The 20844-nt window shown below is 35.8% G+C and overlaps 1 protein-coding gene across 7 annotated transcripts in view; it reads left to right on the forward strand.

Moving 5' to 3' along the window:
• Positions 1-20844, forward strand: part of LOC117334562 — a 118639-nt gene that overhangs the window by 30774 nt on the left and 67021 nt on the right. For 2 of the 7 annotated variants that reach the window (XM_033894245.1, XM_033894249.1), the window contains exon 1: positions 15092-15188. The exons of 4 other annotated variants lie outside the window; for them this stretch is intronic. The gene's annotated coding sequence lies outside the window, so the exon portion shown is untranslated. Of the gene's footprint in view, positions 1-15082; positions 15189-20844 lie in introns of those variants that run through there. One more of the 7 variants, XM_033894246.1, reaches the window with a different exon arrangement.

The following is a 20844-nucleotide window of genomic DNA, read 5'->3' on the forward strand; positions in this document are numbered from 1 at the left end:
TTTGGGTTTGGAAAAAAAATTTTAGATTTGTGCGAGCTCTACCCAGCACTAACTACAGTTGTAGATAAGGAAGGGAGAACCATATTACATATTTGTTCTATTCATAGATACAAGGAGCTTTGTCTAGATTTGTGTACGCGCTACCCGGTACTTACCACAATGATAGACAAGTTTGACTGTCATTGTCTACATTACATAGCCAAGGGTACATCAGATGTAATCTGGTTCACTAAATGTGAAACTCATGTGCAACAGTACACAGAGTCAACAGGGCAGAAATATGACATCACAACTATACTTACTGATGACGGGAGATCTGTTTTAGACATGGCAAAGGAATTCAAGTACAGTAGGAACAACCCTTTGCATGATCATCTTGTCAAATTGTTCAAGAAATAAAATTAGATGTCCATTCTAACTACTGTACACTTGATTACCTGTGTAACAAGGTGACAAAGCAAAAAGATAAGCTTGAAGAAATATTCTTGTCCTCATCATTTTTAATAAGGTATTAAAACAGTGTTGCAGTGACAGTAAGTATTGCCATATTGAACATTATCTTTAACATACAGGAATTCGAATGTACAGTTAACTTTTGAAAATTGATAATTGTCTTTCTCTTTCAAAAAATATTTTAGTTAAGTGTGGTGATATCTCATCCAAAAACTAGTTGAGGTGAGCATACTTTGTGGACTACATACCGGTTTACTGGTGTAGTTATATGCATACTTTCTCTACAGATATTTCAGTTTTACCTCAACTAAAGCCACTTAACCACTGTAAGTAAGCCTATTGCTATCACAAAGATCTAACCAGATGTATAACAAATACAGTTTGTAATTATATACCATTACTTAGACATTAAAAACAACCACATGAAGATGGCGGCAGCATTAATTAGGCCATATAATGTTAGTATAATTTCATTTACTTGACATCATGGGGTCTTTATGGGGGCATATAGTGTTACCCATGTTCGTCCCGTCCCGATGCAATGTAAAAGCTAATCTCAGGAACTACCAATGCGATCCTCACCAAACTTTGCATACATAATAAGTGTGATATCTTGTGCACCATACTCTTTTCACGAATCTTTCATCCAAGATGGCCATCACAGCCTCTTTTTGGCTGGATCATATGCAGTAACAACTTTTGTTCTGTTTGGTGGATCTCAATGAAACTTGATTGGAGGAATGAAAACATGACATCTCTGATTTTAAGTGAAAGAAAAATGCTCAATTACGATTCAAGATCACAGCTACATATGTAAAGGGAGGCTTCTGATTGGTCAAAATTTAGATAATGCCCAATTTTCATGAAAATTGGTATGATCATGTGGTTGGTTTATACTAAGACAATGGCTGTGTTAATTTGATGAATCTCTGACTGGCCCTAATCATATCCAGTAACAACTTTTGTTCTATTTGATGCCGATCCCAATGAAACGTGGTGGAAGGGATGATAACATGGCAATGTTTCATTTTAAACAAAAATACTGGTATAGGATTTAAGATGGACACCAAACAGGGTCTAGATTGGAATTTAGATATTGTCTGATTTTGATAAAATTTGGTACATGTTGATATACATGTACATGTATGTGTGGTTTTGTATGATAAATACAAAGGCAATGTCCATGTTCTAAAATGGATTCTGCTATATTTGTCTAAGTAATGTTGATTGTATTGTTATTGTTTGAGCCTAGATTATAGCAAAGAGGTAGAGGTGAACCTAGTTTAAGATGTGTAGCTTTTAGATAGCAATAGAATAGTTGAAGATTCAGGAAAATGTTATTAATTATGTAATATTACACATGGTGTAATTGTGGATTCTATAAATAATTATGCAATCTTTCATTTGTAAGATACAGTATTCACATAAAGTTCTCTTTAGATGTCTTTTAATCTTATATGTACATTGTAGGTTTAATCATATAGATAAAACATAAGTCTTACATAAGACCAATAAGGATCGTCAATGGTGGGCACATAGGTCCCACAAGGATCTCTTGTGTATATATATAGCGATCACTGACTGCTGTGTTGATTTCTTTATTTTTGCTCTCTACTGATGCACAATGGTTTTTAAAAGTTTTCATATGTATATATATAAATATATCTATAATTAATCATGTAGTAAGAACGATAGTACAGACAAGTAAATTGGCAAATTTCCGAGGCAATCTGCATGCCCCTTTATCAAGACACAAGTAAATTACAAACTATCACATACATATGTAATATGTAAGCTGCGGTTGTTTTTGGCTAGGTTATATATGGTGCCTTGGTTCCTGTTTTTGAAGGTTTAAGAGAAAAGAGTCATACAAATTGTCCTCCTTTGTCACGTGTGCTGCTGTGTTATATATATCAAATAATTAACACACAGTATCATATGCATATGTGCTTTGATTTAAAGGTTTAAGATTTGAATTTCCCCTTGTAATTGCACTTTGTTTAATAAATGTTATATGTGTATAATTCACATCAATGTATGTATGTATATAAATATATATACTTTGTGATCCTGTTGTGAAATAAGCTTTGTCACTATGACCTTGTCACTGACTTGGACAAGTCCTTGGTCAGAGTATCACACAGAGACTTCGCATGAATTCACAATTCTTGGTCCAGATATATGGATTTAATGTTTTGTTTTCCATTTTCAAAAAATTTGGAATGATCTTGTGCCATAGATGGTGGGCTAATCAAATCACTCTTCGTCTCATATCCATCATCTGTCTGTCCTTAAACGATTCTTATTATCACTTTTTCTCTGAAAGGTTCTCACCTATCTTTCTCAAATTTCACATGTACCTGTAGGTTCTCCTTAGTCCGTAGTTGTGTATATTCTACCTTGAGACAGACCATCATCTAGGATTTTAGGAATTGAAGATTGTTATCGCTATATATAGAGAAGTAAGGAAGGACTTTTTCTCCAATTTCACTGGTCTGATCCCCTTGTTGGGTAGTTGTGCCAATTTGATTTTGAGTCGTTTCTAAAGAACAAAATGGATGCCAGGTGGCTATCTTGGATTTTGAAGTTTGTTATCTCTATTTCTTGAGAAGTACCAGAAGGATTTTTCTTAAACTTGATAGGTGGGTTCCCCTTGGTCCCTTGTTGTCTACATTTGATTTTCAGTCTAATCTGGAAACAAGATGGCTGACAGGCCGTGGCCATCTTAGATTTTCACAATTTAAGGTTGTTATCAAGCAAACTCCTTGAATCACTGGTAGGTTGTTTAAAATTAAACAAAGAGCCGGCTCACCGAAGGTCAAGATCATTAAGTCAAAATTCAAGGTCATAGGTCAAAGGTCAAATATTGTATCTTTTTCTGATCGAATTTTTGTTAATGACATGATGAAGCAATGTTCAGAATTGTACAAGAAGTCATGATCAACTGACCAAAGAACAAGGTTATAGTGTCAAAGGCAAAGGTCAAATCTTGTATCGGTTTACTGATTGAATTTTTAGCCCACCATCATCAGATGGTGGGCTATTCAAATCGCCCTGCGTCCGTGGTCCGTGGTCCGTGGTCCGTCCCTCCGTCCCTCCGTCCGTCCCTCCGTCCGTCCGTAAACAATTCTTGTTATCGCTAATCCTCAGAAAGTACTGAAGGGATCTTTCTCAAATTTCATATGTAGGTTCCCCTTGGTGCCTAGTTATGCAAATTGCATTTTGAGACCAATCGGAAAACAACATGGCCGACAGGCAGCCATCTTGGATTTTGACAATTGAAGTTTGTTATCGCTATTTCTGAAGGGATCTTTCTCAAATTTCATATGTAAGTTCCCCTTGGTGCTTAGTTATGCATATTGCATTTTGAGACCAATCGGAAAACAACATGGCCGACAGGCAGCCATCTTGGATTTTGACAATTGAAGTTTGTTATCACTATTTCTGAGAAAGTACTGAAGGGATCTTTCTGAAATTTCATATGTAGGTTCCCCTTGGTGCCTGGTTATGCATATCGCATTTTGAGACCAATCTTAAAACAACATGGCCGACAGGCAGCCATCTTGTATTTTGACAATTGAAGTTTGTTATCGTTATTTCTCAGAAAGCACTGAAGGGATCTTTCTCAAATTTCATATGTAGGTTCCTCTTGGTGCCTAGTTATGCATATTGCATTTTGAGACCCATCAGAAAACAACATTGCCGACAGGCAGCCATCTTGGATTTTGACAATTGAAGTTTGTTATCGCTATTTCTCAGAAACTAATGAAGGGATCTTTCTGAAATTTCATATGTAAGTTCCCCTCGGAGCCTAGTTATGCATATTGCATTTTGAGACTAATCAGAAAACAACATGGCCGACAGGCAGCCATCTTGGATTTTGACAATTGAAGTTTTTTATCGCTATTTCTGAGAAAGTACTGAAGGGATCTTTCTGAAATTTCATATGTAGGTTCCCCTTGGTGCCTGGTTATGCATATTGCATTTTGAGACCAATCAGAAAACAACATGGCCGACAGGCAGCCATCTTGGATTTTGACAATTGAAGTTTGTTATCGCTATTTCTCAGAAAGTACTGAAGGGATCGTTCTCAAATTTCATATGTAGGTTCCCCTCAGTGTCTAGTTTTGCATATTGGGACCAATCCGAAAACAACATGGCCGACAGACAGCCATTATCGCTAAATCTTAAATTTTATATATAGGTTCCCCTTGTTTGAAAAGTACTAGCTATAGAGGGCTGTTTCTGAATTTACACAGATTAGTAAGACTTAGACGAAGGGAAAAGTAGAGAAAAGATCAATCTGACATGGAACCTATAAAGATCATTCAATGGTGGGCGCCAAGATCCCTCTGGGATCTCTTGTTGTTATGACATGATGAATCAAAGTTGTTCAGAATAAAACAAGGAGACAACTGACCAAATGTTAAGGTCATGGTGTAGAGGTCAAGGTGGCTGTGTCAGTCTAACAAGAGTTTTATACAGGTTTTTCCTGTCCTGTAAGCCCAACAGATATGGAGGCGGATGTGTATGATGTATATGTTGCTCCCTTGCCACGTAAGGGCCTTTGCTGACCAGTATCAGTGTTCTAGCTCTGTTTTGAATTTGATCCAGAAATCAAAAAGTTCCAAGGTATCTCTCATATTGCATATGTAGGTTCCCATGGTATTAAGCTTCATATGTAGGTTGCCCTTGGTCACAAGTTGTGCCTATTTGATTTTTAATCTAATCCAGAAAGCAAAATTGCAGACAGTTGAAGTTTAGCATTGCTATTTCTAAATCACAGAAAATCTTCTCTAAGATATATCCTTGGTGTACTGTTAATGTTACTGTAGGAATATTTATCATTGTAGTGTGTGTGAGATACAGATTACATGTACCGGTAATTACACTACGGAATAAATACAAACAAAATCAACTATTCTTATTTGTTGCACTTCATATACACAGAATACATAGCTGGACATTATTACTGAATTCTTGTGGTAATGTTTATCTGTGAGAGTTACTTCACTTCCCACGATTTAAACGCCTTTATTTCGATTGTAGCTACCTTTCATGTGTTAATATCTTCATTTCCATGTTTAGGTGGTGTTTTTGGGTAAATTGTGATGTTCGTTTTGACTGTCCGTGCATTTAAATGGTAGACAACCTGGCCATTACTCTGATACACATACTTCTTCAGCAGCAAAGGAAAATAAGTCTCCCAATACTTGTTCCACATGAGTTGTAACAAGAAGACTCATACAAAATACAAGACGGGTGCTGTAATTAAAGTCAGTTAATGTCCTTAAAATAATGAACACGTCAACCAAGTGAGGGTGGAGTTTGTTCCCAACACAGGGACTTACATAGAAAATTTGAATTTAATTTTTTCTTTCATATGGCAGTGTACTTTCCACAGTACACATACTACTGCCATATGAAAAATATGAAAAATTAAATTCCCATTTTCTATGCAAGCGCCTGTGGTTCCCATGGGTATTCCCTTAGTCTGTTGGGAGGTCTTGATGTTATCAATCAGCAATGCAATCAATCTCATTATGTTATCCTATGCATATTTCTTATGTTATGGATATGTTAGATTGACTGCGATATAGACTTAAGTTCAATACCATATTCCTAAAATTCAACCAATTCCCCCCCCCCCCCCCCTTTTTTTGGGGGGGGGGGGGGGGGGAGAAAGCTCTCACAACAAAAGAACAAAGATGTTCGCTCAGTTTTGAAGAAAAACTCCAGTGACTTGATAGAAGACGTTTTTAAGGAGTGGATGTTAAAGATTAACCATTAGCTCGTTGGACTTTGGATCTGGACTTTAACTGTATGGAAGGTGTTGTTGAGGAAGCAGAGACGCTTACCCTTCCGAATCACCCGGTCTTATTTTCCTTGTACTTTTCATAAGGTCCAGGCAAATCTACTTTTGCTGTTATTCTAAAAATAGCAGAGGAGATTGGTATATTTACAAGGGAGGATTGATATTTTGATCATCACTTCACCCAATGTATAGTAATAAGCAACACAATACCAAACCAACTGGGCAGATACATTTATTAGGTTATCTCAACCAAAGAAACAAAAGATACATACAAATCCACAAAACCACCAAGAAGTATATAGTACAACCTGATAGTAATAGTGATATAATAGGAGAAAAATAAAAATAACTTTACCCCACACTCAACAGCTTGTGTGTATTGTTTACATTTCTCATGGACAAATATTCTAAATAATACTACAAGAATATTGTAGTAATACAATACCGCATATTATTTAGCAAAAGAAGTAACGGTAAATAGTTTGTAACCCTTTGGTGTCCCACACAACTCGGCGACTCTCAGAAGGCAAACGTTTCTGATTGGTTGACCAATCAGTGAAACACTACAAGTTCGAATACAAACGTTCGATTGACGTACAATGTATTTGCAGTTTTGCAAGTAGGCGGGGCTAAAATAGTCGGTCAAAATTTCCGAATCATTTTTTCAAAATTGATTTTTTATGCAAGCACCTAGAATTTTTATACATATAGTTTTAAAATGGTGTTTTCAGCAAGTGTTCAACATATCACAATAACATTTTAAGTAGCGAGTAGCTTAAAAGTACGCGTTGATTTGCAGAATTTTAACAAGAATACGAGGGAAAGAGTGTTAGATAGGCTTTCATAACCATATAAAAAAAATATTCTTTTATTAGATAAGCCTACCCAATAAGCTAAAACTCTTATATCAGAGAACGAAACATGATAAATATAAAAAAAAATTAAAAAAAAAAAAATTTAATTGAAGATGGGCATAATCCTAAATAGATGACAAGTTCAATAAAAAAACAAAATATCAAACTACTATCAGCTATTACCCCATCCAAATTTTAACTTCGAAAAAATTCAACTGATACTGCTAGTTCATGGTATACTTGATAATGCCCCGGTCCTGTCTTGAACAAGTTACTGTGCCGTGTTACATGCAATCTTTCGATTTCAAAACGAAGTTCAGCAACTACCGAAATGATGCAGTTGAAGAAAAGAAAAGGACGATCTCATCACTGGCATTAAAACATGTTATCGTATTAGTCCGTGATCTCGGAAACGACGTCCTGTACATGCCCATGTAAAATAAAGTATGCCGAGATGACCCCCAAAAGTGCACCTGACGACTGACGATTGAAGAATCTGGACAGGCTGAGGGAGCCGTTTGAAAAATGGCGTTATGAGCGAGGAATTCGGCGATGTTTTCACGGATTATTGTGTTTTGGATGTAATAATTCGTATTGAGTGACACGGTAGGTTAAAGATGAATGTTTTCTGATGACGGTCGCATATAGTGTGCGCCGTGTCAGTTTGAATAAAAGTGTTTTTTAGTCGATTGAAGTGAGATGGGGTGCCGTTTCGAAATCAAGTAAGAAAGTAATACTGTTTCGAAAATTTGAATAAAAAGGGGTTTAAAACAAAATGACCGAAGGAACTCAATATTTCGATAATCCTACAGTGATAGATGTACTCATAAAATTTGGATTGAACTCGAAGAACTTTTAGCAAACATTAAATCTAACATTGTGGGAAATGAAAATAAATTGATGATGGATCATAGATCACAACGTACAAATCGTTTGGCAGGTCTGAAGTATGATTTTTGTATTTGACGACGACATGATATTTGTAAAATGTGCAGAAATAAATGAACTGGTCTGAAGTAAGTAATGTTGGTACACATGTATACGTTCCGGTAACCTGATGACAGTCTTATTCGTGATTCACTTTTCACTTTTCTTTTTGTTCGTCCAGATTTCAGTAAACTGACAAAAGTTAATCAATAAATAAGCATTTTGTTCTACCTTTGTGACAATCATTTCATTATTTAGAAAACGATACGATAGTGACGTTCTGTGTGAATCAATGTATGCCCCCTCCCCCCTTTCCACTTATCGAAAATCTTATTCTCGAAAGATTGCAAAATTTGCTATAATCATTTCATTTTTCCGAAATTTTGTTCCGAAATTTTGGCCCCCAGACCCCTCCCCAAAAAAAAATAATTCGGCTCCCGCCTATGGCGCACGCATTACCACATTACCACTAAATTACTGGACCCCCCCCCCCCCCTTTTCCAATTCCTGGATCCGCGCCTGCTGTGTACTGTCATATACGGTGCATGGTAATCTAACGTTCAAAATAATGAATAATTTATGATTATAAATCATCGTTCATCGACGAAACTCTTCAAATAATCGTAAATTAGACGAAACTCTTCAGCGAGCCGAAGCATTTTCCGGACAAAATGCATGCGGAGATGACCCCCAAAAGTACACCTGACGACTGACGATCATATAATCGCATGACCTTTGAACCCCGTATGTAAATGAAGAATCTGGACAGGCTCGGGGATTATTGTGTTTTGGATGTAACAATTCGTATTGAGTGACACGGTAGGTTAAAGATGAATGTTTTCTGATGACGGTCGCATAGGGAGGAACGATTTACCCAAAAACACCACAAAACACCCAAAAACTACCCAAAAACACCCAAAAACACCCAAAAACTACCCAAATACACCTTAAAACATCTCACAACATCAACACATTATATGAAAACATCATTAGAAATTGATATGTATATGTTAACATATCAAATACAGCTATTGATACCTTCTTTTGTTGACTTATCGGCGAGTAGGGTTTTGACGGCGAGGGAGATAACTCTTACAAACAGTCATACAAAACCAACCACGTGGAAATAAGAAAGAACTATACGTATCAAGTTGATATCATCTTTATTAAGTACATAATATGCCACAACTGAACTTGAACCGGTAATATACATAAGTAACTAGTGTAATTACAAGAGGAAATTGATTAAAAATAAATAATGAGTTGAAAAATATAAAATCTCATTACATAACCTTTTCAACATATATAAAAGTCGTAAAACTAGGTTAAAAACAAAATTAGATCAAATATATTTACTTATTAAAAAACTTCATGTATTCCATATTCTATATCTATATCTATCTCTATCTATATCTATATCTATCTATATTCTATATCTATATCTCAATTTAAATGTCGATTTAAATGCTACCAGAGTTACTTTTTCTATATCTATATTTATATCTAATATATAATATCTATATTTATATCTAATATATAATATCTTTATCTATATCTAATATATAATATCTATATCTATATTCTATATCTATATCTAATATCTATATATAGAAGAGCGAAGACGAGAGCAGACGATATTAGATAGCGAGAGAGAGAGAGAGGGAGACGAGAGCGAAGGAGATAGGCGAGAGGAAGCGAGAGACTAGAGCTATATGCTAAGCGAATCTATATCGAAGAGACGATATTTAGAGCGAAGAGCTAGAGGAAGCGAAGAGCGAGATATATATAGAGATTCTAAGCTAGATTATATAGCTAGATCTATAGTCGAGAGCTGAATGGAGAGTAGAGAGCTAGATCGATATCAGAGGAGAGCTAAGATAGAAGATGCGAAGAGTGGATAGCGAAATATAAGATCGATAGGGATATCTAATATATAATATCTATATCAATATCTAATATAAATATATCTATATTATATATTTATATCTATATCTATATTCTATATTTATATCTAATATCTATATCTATATTATAATTCTATATCTATATCTATATTATATATTCTATATCTATATCTATATCTATATTGAGGCTCTTTGAGACTCACATTTAGTCGCCTCCCGCCATCATCCAACAGCATCTTGGTCCGAGTTGGTCCGAATCGTCTGTTTCCCGTAGCGTCCTGTAGGGACACTTCGGCATTCGTATTTCTTATATTTTCAGTCTTGATAAATATTTGTAGCAGTTTTTTCACACCACTCTCTATAATTCTTATGATCTAACACATATTTTTCTAAAGTTTTTCAGACTTTGTACACGATATTTAATCAATCACTGTAGAGACGATAATGCAACATTTTTTATATAAATGCAATGTCGTCCACTTGCAGTGTTTAGGGACGAATCGTCTTTAAACTCTTCGGAATACTTTCACGTGCGGGGAAATTCAAAATATCTCTGCCGTTGGTCGCATAGCGTTCTAGTGTTTGAACATGATGCAGTCACGCTAGTATCCGCCTTCGGCCCACGTTTGCCGAAGGGTTCATTGTGGTTTCTCCAGTTACTAAAACATTATTCTTATTGAATTTTATTGTATTTCCAGTACTTCTTATATATATTATGTGATTGTATTTGTGATTTTTTTGTGTTTTGATAAAGGGGCGGATTGCCTCGAAAATTTAACAAACCTTATTGTTTACACTGTTTGAATTACTTCTTTGCCCCATATAATCATTACAAGTAATTCGTATCCTCCATACATTTATGTGAGGATCCAGTGTTATCTGGATTATACTGTTCATATTACTTCTTTGCCCCTTATATTGTATATTATATATCTATATCTATATCTATATTTATATGTAATATCTAATATCTATATTTATATCTAATATATAATATCTATATCTATATCTAATATCTCTGGAAGATAAATGTGCGTGAATCGACAAACTACGCTACATAATTGTCTTGCCGGTTTTATTGTATGACTGTTTGTAAGAGTTATCTCCCTCGCCGTCAAAACCCTACACTCCGATAAGTCAACAAAAGAAGGTATCAATAGCTGTATTTGATATGTTAACATATACATATCAATTTCTAATGATGTTTTCATATAATGTGTTGATGTTGTGAGATGTTTTAAGGTGTTTTGGGGTAGTTTTTGGGTGTTTTTGGGTAAATCGTTCTGCCGGTCGCATATAGACTAGTGTGCGCCGTGTCAGTTTGAATAAATGTGTGTTTTAGTCGGTTGAAGTGAGATGGGGTGCCGTTTCGCTCGTGGCATTGTTGCCAACCTTCAGCTTAACAGATTACACTTACCACTGTCAAAAAAAATGAAAATAACATTTTCTATGCAAGCGCCTGTGATCTAATTGTTACCAACGGTCAACAGATTGACGGGCTAAAGCAAATATAGGTCTCTGGTATAACACAAAATAGAAAAACTACACTAGATCTAATGTAGAAAAATACTACAATATAATATAATATATAATATTGTATTGTATCGTTTTCGAGACATGCGCTAGGCCTAAGTATATAAGTACTTAATTCGTGGAACGCGGATCCATGTCTGCGTCGTCCTAGATATGGACCTATGTGGCTATGACGTCACAAGTATGTAATAGGCCTATCCGCCATATTGCGATAATGTTAGAAGTTAGCCACATACTCGACTCGCAGGCTCCAAATTTCTTACCGGCCGCCTGTTACTGCCCTTCAAAACCCGGGAATAGTCGCCAAAATCACAAGGGTTCGTTACACATGATATGATGGTGGTAGAGAATTTGTGTATCCCGAGCCGAGCCCGAGCCGAAGACCCGAGCCCGAGCTTTGGATATTTCCGTTTTTCTCCTTCATTGCTCAATGGATTAAAGTGATTTTTTCTACAAAGATTTGATTTCAGGTTTTAAATCAATCCGTGTAAGTGGATTTTCTTAAAATGTATTTTAACGTCCTAAATCGACGATTTTCATTTTTTAGGGGGGAGAATTTGTGTAGCCCGCAATCAAGCGTGACTTTTCATGTTGTTTGCTAATTATTTCCGATACATGCTATTATTGAGAAATATTACTAGATACAAACAACAAGTAAATATAGCTGATTCTAAAAATATAAATTTCAACATATATCTAATGTGACTTGATGTCAAATTTTGACATTTTTGTAACCGCGCCGACGATCAATGAACTCGCCGTGTTTACCGAGCTTTCACCGAGCCCGTGCTAAGGGCAGATAACTCTACCGATCCCGAGCTTTGTAGAACTTTTAGCCATTCTGGTATAAGAATGTTTCCGGGCTCTGCGACGAGGACGCAGTTCTACAAAGAGCCCATATCATTTTATTTTAATGATTTTATATATATTTACCCATCTTTTCATTATTGTTTATCACATTAAAATATTTTTATCACCATATGTACTTTTGTATTTTTTTACGTAGAAAATAAAGTTTTCATTTGTGTTATAAACCAATTCACTCGTTTACTTTTTATCTGTTACTAAAGCTATTTCTTTTAGTAAAAACATATTTTCATCAATGCATGATTTTAATACAACTACAGTACTATTTTCCTATTGTATTCTAGTTTGAATTTTCGAACATTTAGTACAATGCCAAACGAAACTGTCTCTTGAAAAATGAAAATCTGACTGATCACAAACACATCTATTGTGAAGCCACCTATCGCAACCAGCGTCACAACTTACCATATCATCAAAAACATTAGAAATATGACACCATCTGACTCACAATCGATAAAAATATCATAAGTTAAGGCTTGAGAAACTTTCTTTTTTCTGTATTTACTAAGTTTTTTCTCGTAAAGCATAATCCAACTTACCGTTTCTCAAAACTGGAGCGTAGCCTGTATCTTGCATACCGTTTATATTAGGAAATTGTTTCTTTAAAATGTCCTGAACATAACACATAGTATTTCCGCATAATTTTCTATCCTTTAAAATATCATCTTTTTCTTTAAAACTTATTGTACTCTTACCGTTATCCATCCAAATACGTTTTGTTTCTACTGGCTTACAAATTGACGGTCTATCATCTGATCTATCATCTGAAAGATCTTCTAATATATCACTTACCTTTGGTTTGTGTCTTTTTGGCAACGAAAGTCGTTTATTTGATCAGATTTCACTGGAGAAACTATTGTTGTGCTTGGCGTTGAACATAGTACAGAATCACCTAACTTAGTTAACTTACTGTCTGGCGCGGGAACTATATCAGTTTCATCTCTATCACAAGGTCGTGGTCGTTTCCTACCTGCTTTCTTGTCTACACGTTTCCTGGAATTACGTTTAAGTTGGGCCATATGAAGTTTTCTCTTACCTACTGAATCATCTATTCCTATACTTAACTTAGCAGCTATAATGTGATAACAAGTACCTATAGACGGACACTGACATTTCTCTTTGGGATGTAACTGAACTGCATACTTATCTCCCTGCGAACCTTCAACTAAAAATGTCTTGGCAGATGGAACATGAGTTACCTTATTATCCCTTAATGCGGCTACTGCTAACGACTTTTGGGAATTATACTTACCTGCTTGCGGAATATTAGAGTCTGTTGTGGCGTTAACATTGTCATCACTTACCTCTTCGTCGGTTATCTCGTCGTGTACATCTGGCTCTATATCATTGATATTACTCTGAATTAAATCTAATATACCATCGGGATTACAAACCGTCTTTGAAAATACTACATCATCTGGATCTAACTGTGCGCTCTTATGTATAGCTTTAAGTTTGAATGGACCTACTCCTATTAACCCCCTCTTGATTTCGTTACAATAGTAATTCTGGAGATAATAAAAAGACAAAACTGTACTATCTAACGGTAATTCTTTCCAATTATTTAAAGATTTAATTAAGCTATTAGTCCCCTCCACAATGTTATTTGTAATACCCATATACTTGTTACTTACACCTAGCTCCGATAGTACCCACCAACCTGAATATTTCACTTTATCTCCCTTAACACTAGAATTGAAATAGTCTACAAAAGGTTCGCTCCATTTCTCAGAGACCTTATCTAGCATAGTCAAAAAATCACTTTCACTATCACATCTCAAAAGTTGAAGAATATCTTCCATGTAAATAGATATATCGCTACTCCCCTTATGTTGATTCAACCAAAACCTGATATCCCTACGAATATGATTCCAACAAAAAACCAACTTGATATTTGGAAAAACTTCCTCTAAAGAATTTTTAATGGCTAATTCTCTGTCTACTACCATAACATGATTACCCTTCGATAAGTTTGGAATTAGTGATTTAATAGACCGCCAAAAAAATTCGTGAATCTTAGTTGATTTCTTATCGTGAATGAAAAAAGCTACTGGGATGGTTTTATTACCCTGAAATAAGACATGCCTAAATACTAAAGCAGAAACATAAAAATCCCCTACTTGAAATGTTGTGTCGTAAGACATGTACAACTTCTCGTCAGACTCTATTTGAAGCACTAAATTAAACTCATTCAATAACTCCTGAATACCTACAACACACTTTACTAATGTACAGTCACAAAGCTCGGGATCGGTAGAGTTATCTGCCCTTAGCACGGGCTCGGTGAAAGCTCGGTAAACACGGCGAGTTCATTGATCGTCGGCGCGGTTACAAAAATGTCAAAATTTGACATCAAGTCACATTAGATATATGTTGAAATTTATATTTTTAGAATCAGTTATATTTACTTGTTGTTTGTATCTAGTAATATTTCTCAATAATAGCATGTATCGGAAATAATTAGCTAAAAACATGAATAGTCACGCTTGATTGCGGGCTACACAAATTCTCCCCCTAAAAAATGAAAATCGTCGATTTAGGACGTTAAAATACATTTTAAGAAAATCCACTTACACGGATTGATTTAAAACCTGAAGTCAAATCTTTGTAGAAAAAATCACTTTAATCCATTCAGTAATGAAGGAGAACAACGGAAATATCCAAAGCTCGGGCTCGGGTCTTCGGCTCGGGCTCGGCTCGGGATACACAAATTCTCTACCACCTGATATGATGTATGAAATGGGTAGCACAAGCACATTAGATGTAGGGATTTGTAACGATATCTGGCGACAACGATTGGGGAAGTTTTAAAGGTACCGGAGATATGAAGCATAGGTAAGTCTCGCTACATCACGATATACAAGTCTCTGGTTGTACCTACATACATGTAGTATCTGTTCATTGATCGATTTCACACTCACTTGACTACTTGTCAAAAATTCAGTTGAAGTCGAAATAGGCATCAGCCAATCAGAATAACTTTCGGTTTACCTAATGATTTGTTGACAACAAACACGTCTGTCGGTTGGCTTTTTGCTCAAGATCTGTTTCTATGTTATGATGTTGATGGGTGAGACACATATCAAAATTATATTACCGAAGCAAAGTAATATTTATAAAATTACTTCCTTTTACTTTGTTGGTATCTAATGAATAATATAATATGTTGTATACAAGCAGAGACATATGTATGTATATATGTCTCTAATACAAGGGGGTACTAAATTAGAAAATTATTAATACACAAATGAAATCTAGCTGGTTTTGGCAAAAATACATGGATTACTTAAGTGAACAGTAAGCTAGTTTTCCATTTGTTCCTGCACAGTTACCATGCTATCAAAATATATATAATTCATACTACATGAAGTCGAAAATCACATTTAAGGGAATTCGAATTACATTTTTATAATCAATATTATGTGGCGAAAAACTGCAGAACTGTCGAATCAGAGTCCCATATAGAACGAATATTCATACCCTGCCTACACTGCTCTCCAGCAGGGTATGAAGTCCCTCCCATTGCCGATATAGTTATAAGGAAATCAAAATAAATTGATGCTAATGAGATTTCCCGCGAGATTTCAACAGATAAACAGATTCGGTCCAAAGTTATATACTTTGGTGAGGAAGGTCAATTCATTCTGAAATTCTTTAATTACATAAAGTAAGATGCGCTTTCTTCACAAGAGTTTCAAAACACTGGTTAAATATCTGATTGTGTATTTTTTTATCGTAGTAGCTTCATCCATATATGGTCACAGGTACCATATTTGAGTCAGCATCCTCGCGAGAGTTCTTGGAGAAGTATCATGGCGGATCATTGAGGCAACTCAGAGCAGTATAATAATATCAGAAAATGCGAATTAAATATTTCCAGATTAGACGGTAGGCCAATACATTGAAAAAAATTGTATTAGAAATGATTAATTATACGAAATATTACTCCAAAGTTACACAATATCCGCTAGTGTAGCATTTTCGAGGTTCACTGTTTTGCAACAGTACCGTCAATGGAAGGGAATCGTAGCTCTGACGACAACCATCTGTCAGAAATTGTCCGTCCGTCGTCCAGAGGTACGTTATCGCAGCTAAGTCCCATACTGCCCTCGGTAGTTGTCTTCAAGATAGCGTCGGACACCCGCCACAATACCCGAGTTTAGAGAAAAAGTAGAGTGGGTCTCGTCGAGAAAAAACAATTCAACACCATACGTAGTACAGTACACAAGTGAATCTAGGCTATCTATATATATATAGCTGTATTCAGCAACATCTGCATTCAAAGAACATTAATTGTTACAGTTTACAGAGTAACTCGCAACACCACTCGCCCATAAGGAATACCAGTAAAATCCAGCAAAGCAACATGCACCTAGGCATGTAAAACTCAAACTCCACCTCCGCTCTCGCTCTCACCACTTTTATACAGAAACCTGCATGCAGGAGCATCCCGTTCCTGACCTTATTCCGAATTTTCTGACGATCTTACTTCATAACATCAGAACCCTTCAGATTACCCGCTCCTGTGATTGAGCGGTCGCCTCCTAATTTATCCTAAATTTGACCATAATAATACACATATAACACTCAGAAATACAATTAGCGACAAGTAAATGTTGACCTTGTATAATATAGATACGGACATGGCAGGAGCCCCCAGATTGGTGTACCCATTTGCATTAGATGATGGGATTGAAAGGCGATAAATGCCTCTCTAACAGGGGGCAATAAAACTGATAGAGAGCCATGCGGACGATTAGTGCCATGGGTGTGAAAATGAAGAATTAATTACAATGTACTTCACAGATTAACGGTCCGGTGTGTCTTCCATATAATTACCAACGGCCAACAGGCAGATGCACTTTTAAAATATATACAATTGATTAATAAATATAATTAGACACTGGAATATGATATACATACTGTATATGACCTAATAAGGGCGCAGGGCGCGGGTAATTGACAATGGGGGCACCCTTCTTAAGATTCATTTTTCTGAAGTTTTATGAAACAGACTATTCCTTATAGCAGAATACCCAAGGCTATGGAAACGGTAAAATATTCAGTCATAAAAATATTCCAGATGAAGACATCTATTCATTATCATATATTAAGCTTAAACATCACTTAAATAATATCATCAAACTTGTAAACCATGAAAGCTATTCTTTAGAACAGAGAATGTGTGTTCCACCATTTATGTTTAAATGGAACTCTTTTGTGTTCTATTTATAGACACAGGTGATTTCCCAGATCAAGATTTTTTTCCTTGGGAAAAAAGGTAGGGGTGCCCTTATTACGGCAGGCGCCCTTATTAGGTCATATACGGTATATGTATAATGTAACATGTAAATGTACATTTTATATTCATATGATGACCACTTCCCGCCATGATTTGCACAATCTAATTAACTGAACATGCTTGAATTGCATATGGGGCATTTTGCACAAGTAAAGCTTCTAGGTAATACCATACTTTTACTGGCATTGTCAAATCTCTCAAATAGGATCCTGAGTTCTGGACTGAATTCATTTTTTTTTTGTATTTTAATTAATAAAAATTCCAGGGTTGGGGTTAAAAAGGGAGGGTCTGGTTACCGGAAACAAAGCTATTTTATTTTAGGCCTTATAAACTTGTAAATTATCTAAATGACATTACATGGCCGCTTAAAATGTGCTAAGGCAAGCTTACTAATCATTCATTATTATACCCCCTACAACGAAGTTGGGGGGGGGGGGGGGGGGGGGGGGGATTAATGGAATCGGGTTGTCCGTCCGCCCGTCCGTCTGTAGACAACAATGTACCGGCTACTCCTCCTAAAGTACATGAGGGAATTTCAACGAAACTTTATGGCAATAACCCTTATACATTGTAGATGTGAGTAATCTATATCATGTTGTAATTTTGTGGTTACCATGGTAACCAGGTCACTATACTTAATTTTTGGGTGAGTCTTGTAGACACAACGATGTAATTACAGCTACTCTTCCTAAACTACTATGGGAATTCAATGAAACTTTATGGTAATAACCCTTATACATTGTAGATGTGCGTAATCTATATCATGTTGTAATTTTGTGGTTACCATGGTAACCAGGTCTGGTCACTATACTTTGTTGTTTTTGGTGAGTGGGAATTTTGTCCAGTCAACTCCTCATAAACCTGTGAACTGCTTTAAGTCAAATTAAACTACACAGAAGTGATAGGGACGTCCATGCATGTGTAAATGTGCATGCATGATAATTCTCTACAGAATTTTTGGTTTCCATGGTTACCAGGTTTCAATACCCATATTCTTGTGGAAAACTTTTTCAAGAAAACTCGAACAACTCCTATATAGCTATCAACCGATTTCATTTGAAATACACAGGAATGTTAGGGACTCATTATGTGTACATACAGTGCAACTTTGTTAACTTGAACTCGGAAAACTTGAATACCCCGCTTAACTCGAAGTACTTCATCAGTCTCGGCCGAATTCTCTCTTTATCCTAGTAAAAAAAACTTGGTAAACGCGAATTCGGAAAACTCGAAAAACTCTGATAATATGAAGTGAAAATTTGGTCCCAACAATAAAAATCCTACATAAAATGATCAAACAACTCGAAGTTTCATGTTTGTGTCCAACAACGATCAGTTGTAAACGCCGACATTTTTTCAACATCAAAATTCCGTTTGTATCGGCACTACAATTCTACCAATTATTATAAACGATTATAAGTGTTTCATAAATTCAGGAAAGAAATTGTCGGTGGAATCTAATAACAATAACTGTCGGTGATAAAAAGTACTGTTTTACTTACATCAGGTAATTTCCGAAGGCGGTCGCCGATAATAGTACACACGATAGACAACTCATCTACCCAATCACTCAAGCGGAACTAATCTCTGACACACCGGTAGATCTACTCGGCTGATATTTTTACAGGTGTAGAAATGAAACAGTTACCGGTGCCTATTTTAAAAATCTGTAAACTGCTGAAACAATAGCGTAATTACTTCCGAGGTGTTCAGAGTAAATTTGATAAACCGCCAACTCGGTAACAGTAACATTTTATACGCACATGCACAGTACCAACTTCCTGTGCTAATACACATGGAAATGGCGTGGTTGTCGGTAAAACGTAAGTTGGACTATCAAACAGTATTTTATTTGTCCAATATAAGGCAATGTTTCTGTTACGTTTTACATATAATCTGTGTTAAATTTAAACATTTATTTGATATCACATTATTAAATTGTTATTCCGTTGAATTCCATTTTATCGTTATTCCTTTTGCAAACATGACATGAACATCAGATCGTTATTGAAGTGACTAAGTGAAAGAAACTTTATCGAGACTACATGTATATCGGCAAAACTACACCAAACTACGAGTGACAGAACGAAATATTACATATACATTTACATGTATTGACTAGTCTTTACACTGAACTGATAAGCGACAGAGCGAAGTTCTAATGATTATATAATGTTGACAAATATTGACCAAACTTTTCACCAAAAATGACAACTCGCTTAATTTGAACACTCGGATAACTCAAAGTTTTCTCGTGGTCCCGTCGACTTCGAGTTAACGAAGTTCCGCTGTATATGCATGCAGGTTTTTTGCCCACAAATTTGGGTTGCCGTGGTGTGGTAACCCATTCACTAAAAACAGGATTTTGTTGGAAAATCTTCACCAGAGGGGCAGTGGAAAGGCGGGGGGTATGAGTTGGCCCTCTGGACGACAGTTCTAGTTATGATTAAGGAAAATGTATAGTCTCAGTTAGGCAACGACTGAACATCTTGAATGAAAATTAGTGTGATTTCCTATAAGCATCAAAGCAGTTTTCCTTTCTCTGGTTATTTTTTTTAGAAACACAAAGAAAAAATTGGGAATGATTTCCCACACTTATCTGTGTAAATTGTCATTAGCTCATCGGTTACGAGTAACCATGAGCTAATGCTGTACCCCCGGCGTCCGCGTCCGCGTCCCACCCTACTTTAAAGTTTTTGGGATCAGTTTAAGTCTTAAGCTTTTAAGTCCAAAAGTGTACACCTTACACCCTTCTAATTTGGTTTATACATTCATTAGAGGTCTTTGAGTGATGTTATGGCAGAATCATGCAGAAAAAAATTGTGATTTTTTTTGCATTTTACCATTTTGTGAACTTATTTTTTTTGGCACACAAAAACCCTCTTTTAAAGATTTTGGGGGTAAGTTTTGGAAAGCTTGTAAGTCCACACCCTTCTTATTTGGTTTATACATCTATTAGAGGTTAAGGAGCGATATTATGTGACGTACAATTTTGAAATGACATGCTTATACATACCAGGTACATAAAAAATGAATGCATAGTGTGATTGCTGCCGCCAGTGAGCTTTTGCAATCATTGATTGCATTTGTTTTAGTTATAACAAGCATTTTGTCAAATATTCCTGTCAAACCAATACAACCATACCTGCTGTATAAACTATCATGGTGTTTTCTCACAATTTGGAAGTA

The sequence above is a fragment of the Pecten maximus genome, chromosome 9 (genome assembly GCF_902652985.1).
Source record: "Pecten maximus chromosome 9, xPecMax1.1, whole genome shotgun sequence".
In the NCBI taxonomy this organism is placed as follows: domain Eukaryota; kingdom Metazoa; phylum Mollusca; class Bivalvia; order Pectinida; family Pectinidae; genus Pecten; species Pecten maximus.